This window comes from Scylla paramamosain, chromosome 11 (assembly GCF_035594125.1).
Source record: "Scylla paramamosain isolate STU-SP2022 chromosome 11, ASM3559412v1, whole genome shotgun sequence".
Lineage (NCBI taxonomy): Eukaryota > Metazoa > Arthropoda > Malacostraca > Decapoda > Portunidae > Scylla > Scylla paramamosain.
Window position 1 is genome coordinate 6,170,001 of NC_087161.1, and position 5,000 is coordinate 6,175,000.

Below are 5,000 nucleotides of genomic sequence, written 5' to 3' on the forward strand. Positions count from 1 at the left end.
GTGTGTTTTACCAGGCACACACAGGCGGTGTCACGCCCGGTACACACCAGGCGTGTTCTGTCAGGTACCCCCAGGCACACACTGGGCGTATTCTGGCAGGCACATACGGGGCATGTCCCGCCAGGCTCCGCCAGGTACACACTGAACGTGTCCCACCAGGCCCCGCCAGGCAAACACCGGGCGTGTCCCACCAGGCCCCGTCAGGCATACAACGGGTGTATCCTGACAGGCACACACTGGAGTGTCAGGCCAGGCCCCGCCAAACACACACACCTTGCGTGTCCTGCCAGCCACACACCGGGCGTGTCCCGCCAGGCCCCGCCATGCACACACTGGGCGTGTCCCGCCAGGCCCCGACAGGTACACACTGGGTGTGTCCTGCCAGGTCCCGACAGGCACACACCGGGCGTGTCAAGCCAGGTCCTGCCAGACACACACTGGGCGTGTCCTGCAAGGCACACACAGGGCGTGTCCCGCCAGGCCCCACCAGGCACACACAGGGCGTGTCAAGCCAGGATCCACCAGGCACACATAGGACGTGTCAAGCCAGGCCCCGCCAGGCACACACCGGGTGTGTCAAGCCAGGCCCCGCCAGGCACACACCGGGAGTGTCAAGCCAGGCCCCGCCAGGCACACACCGGGAGTGTCAAGCCAGGCCCCGCCAGGCACACACTGGGAGTGTCAAGCCAGGCCCAGACAGGCACACACCGGGAGTGTCAAGCCAGGCCCCGCCAGGCACACACCGGGAGTGTCAAGCCAGGCCCCGCCAGGCACACACTGGGAGTGTCAAGCCAGGCCCAGACAGGCACACACCGGGAGTGTCAAGCCAGGCCCAGACAGGCAAACACTGGGAGTGTCAAGCCAGGCCCAGACAGGCAAACACTGGGAGTGTCAAGCCAGGCCCAGACAGGCACACACTGGGAGTGTCAAGCCAGGCCCCGCCAGGCACACACTGGGAGTGTCAAGCCAGGTCCCGCCAGGCACACACTGGGAGTGTCAAGCCAGGCCCCGCCAGGCACACACTGGGAGTTTCAAGCCAGGCCCAGACAGGCAAACACTGGGAGTGTCAAGCCAGGCCCCGCCAGGCACACACTGGGAGTGTCAAGCCAGGCCCCGCCAGGCAAACACTGGGAGTGTCAAGCCAGGCCCAGACAGGCAAACACTGGGAGTGTCAAGCCAGGCCCCGCCAGGCACACACTGGGAGTGTCAAGCCAGGCCCAGACAGGCAAACACTGGGAGTGTCAAGCCAGGCCCAGACAGGCACACACTGGGAGTGTCAAGCCAGGCCCCGCCAGGCACACACTGGGAGTGTCAAGCCAGGCCCAGACAGGCACACACCGGGAGTGTCAAGCCAGGCCCCGCCAGGCACACACTGGGAGTGTCAAGCCAGGCCCCGCCAGGCACACACTGGGAGTGTCAAGCCAGGCCCAGACAGGCAAACACTGGGAGTGTCAAGCCAGGCCCAGACAGGCAAACACTGGGAGTGTCAAGCCAGGCCCAGACAGGCACACACTGGGAGTGTCAAGCCAGGCCCCGCCAGGCACACACTGGGAGTGTCAAGCCAGGCCCCGCCAGGCACACACTGGGAGTGTCAAGCCAGGCCCCGCCAGGCACACACTGGGAGTGTCAAGCCAGGCCCAGACAGGCAAACACTGGGAGTGTCAAGCCAGGCCCTGCCAGACACACACTGGGCGTGTCCTGCAAGGCACACACAGGGCGTGTCCCGCCAGGCCCCACCAGGCACACACAGGGCGTGTCAAGCCAGGATCCACCAGGCACACATAGGACGTGTCAAGCCAGGCCCCGCCAGGCACACACCGGGTGTGTCAAGCCAGGCCCCGCCAGGCACACACCGGGAGTGTCAAGTCAGGCCCCGCCAGGCACACACCGGGAGTGTCAAGCCAGGCCCCGCCAGGCACACACTGGGAGTGTCAAGCCAGGCCCAGACAGGCACACACCGGGAGTGTCAAGCCAGGCCCCGCCAGGCACACACCGGGAGTGTCAAGCCAGGCCCCGCCAGGCACACACTGGGAGTGTCAAGCCAGGCCCAGACAGGCACACACCGGGAGTGTCAAGCCAGGCCCAGACAGGCAAACACTGGGAGTGTCAAGCCAGGCCCAGACAGGCAAACACTGGGAGTGTCAAGCCAGGCCCAGACAGGCACACACTGGGAGTGTCAAGCCAGGCCCCGCCAGGCACACACTGGGAGTGTCAAGCCAGGTCCCGCCAGGCACACACTGGGAGTGTCAAGCCAGGCCCCGCCAGGCACACACTGGGAGTGTCAAGCCAGGCCCAGACAGGCAAACACTGGGAGTGTCAAGCCAGGCCCCGCCAGGCACACACTGGGAGTGTCAAGCCAGGCCCCGCCAGGCAAACACTGGGAGTGTCAAGCCAGGCCCAGACAGGCAAACACTAGGAGTGTCAAGCCAGGCCCCGCCAGGCACACACTGGGAGTGTCAAGCCAGGCCCAGACAGGCAAACACTGGGAGTGTCAAGCCAGGCCCAGACAGGCACACACTGGGAGTGTCAAGCCAGGCCCCGCCAGGCACACACTGGGAGTGTCAAGCCAGGCCCAGACAGGCACACACCGGGAGTGTCAAGCCAGGCCCCGCCAGGCACACACTGGGAGTGTCAAGCCAGGCCCCGCCAGGCACACACTGGGAGTGTCAAGCCAGGCCCCGCCAGGCACACACTGGGAGTGTCAAGCCAGGCCCAGACAGGCAAACACTGGGAGTGTCAAGCCAGGCCCAGACAGGCAAACACTGGGAGTGTCAAGCCAGGCCCAGACAGGCACACACTGGGAGTGTCAAGCCAGGCCCCGCCAGGCACACACTGGGAGTGTCAAGCCAGGCCCCGCCAGGCACACACTGGGAGTGTCAAGCCAGGCCCCGCCAGGCACACACTGGGAGTGTCAAGCCAGGCCCAGACAGGCAAACACTGGGAGTGTCAAGCCAGGCCCTGCCAGGCACACACTGGGAGTGTCAAGCCAGGCCCCGCCAGGCACACACCGGGAGTGTCAAGCCAGGCCCCGCCAGGCACACACTGGGAGTGTCAAGCCAGGCCCCGCCAGGCACACACTGGGAGTGTCAAGCCAGGCCCCGCCAGGCACACACCGGGAGTGTCAAGCCAGGCCCCGCCAGGCACACACTGGGAGTGTCAAGCCAGGCCCCGCCAGGCACACACTGGGAGTGTCAAGCCAGGCCCCGCCAGGCACACACCGGGAGTGTCAAGCCAGGCCCAGACAGGCACACACTGGGAGTGTCAAGCCAGGCCCCGCCAGGCACACACCGGGAGTATCAAGCCAGGCCCCGCCAGGCACACACTGGGAGTGTCAAGCCAGGCCCCGCCAGGCACACACTGGGAGTGTCAAGCCAGGCCCCGCCAGGCACACACTGGGAGTGTCAAGCCAGGCCCAGACAGGCAAAGACTGGGAGTGTCAAGCCAGGCCCCGCCAGGCACACACTGGGAGTGTAAAGCCAGGCCCAGACAGGCAAACACTGGAAGTGTCAAGCCAGGCCCCGCCAGGCACACACTGGGAGTGTCAAGCCAGGCCCCGCCAGGCACACACTGGGAGTGTCAAGCCAGGCCCCGCCAGGCACACACTGGGAGTGTCAAGCCAGGCCCAGACAGGCACACACTGGGAGTGTCAAGCCAGGCCCCGCCAGGCAAACACTGGGAGTGTCAAGCCAGGCCCCGCCAGGCAAACACTGGGAGTGTCAAGCCAGGCCCCGCCAGGCACACACTGGGAGTGTCAAGCCAGGCCCAGACAGGCAAACACTGGGAGTGTCAAGCCAGGCCCCGCCAGGCACACACTGGGAGTGTCAAGCCAGGCCCCGCCAGGCACACACCGGGAGTATCAAGCCAGGCCCCGCCAGGCACACACTGGGAGTGTCAAGCCAGGCCCCGCCAGGCACACACTGGGAGTGTCAAGCCATGCCCCGCCAGGCACACACTGGGAGTGTCAAGCCAGGCCCAGACAGGCAAACACTGGGAGTGTCAAGCCAGGCCCCGCCAGGCACACACTGGGAGTGTCAAGCCAGGCCCAGACAGGCACACACTGGGAGTGTCAAGCCAGGCCCCGCCAGGCACACACTGGGAGTGTCAAGCCAGGCCCACACAGGCACACACTGGGAGTGTCAAGCCAGGCCCCGCCAGGCAAACACTGGGAGTGTCAAGCCAGGCCCAGACAGGCACACACTGGGAGTGTCAAGCCAGGCCCCGCCAGGCACACCCTGTGAGTGTCAAGCCAGGCCCAGACAGGCAAACACTGGGAGTGTCAAGCCAGGCCCCGCCAGGCACACACTGGGAGTGTCAAGCCAGGCCCCGCCAGGCACACACTGGGAGTGTCAAGCCAGGCCCAAACAGGCAAACACTGGGAGTGTCAAGCCAGGCCCCGCCAGGCACACACTGGGAGTGTCAAGCCAGGCCCAGACAGGCAAACACTGGGAGTGTCAAGCCAGGCCCCGCCAGGCACACACTGGGAGTGTCAAGCCATGCCCCGCCAGGCACACACTGGGAGTGTCAAGCCAGGCCCAGACAGGAAAACACTGGGAGTGTCAAGCCAGGCCCCGCCAGGCACACACTGGGAGTGTCAAGCCAGGCCCAGACAGGCAAACACTGGGAGTGTCAAGCCAGGCCCCGCCAGGCACACACTGGGAGTGTCAAGCCAGGCCCCGCCAGGCACACACTGGGAGTGTCAAGCCAGGCCCCGCCAGCCACACACTGGGAGTGTCAAGCCAGGCCCCGCCAGGCAAACACTGGGAGTGTCAAGCCAGGCCCAGACAGGCAAACACTGGGAGTGTCAAGCCAGGCCCCGCCAGGCACACACTGGGAGTGTCAAGCCAGGCCCAGACAGGCAAACACTGGGAGTGTCAAGCCAGGCCCAGACAGGCACACACTGGGAGTGTCAAGCCAGGCCCCGCCAGGCACACACTGGGAGTGTCAAGCCAGGCCCAGACAGGCACACACCGGGAGTGTCAAGCCAGGCCCCGCCAGGCACA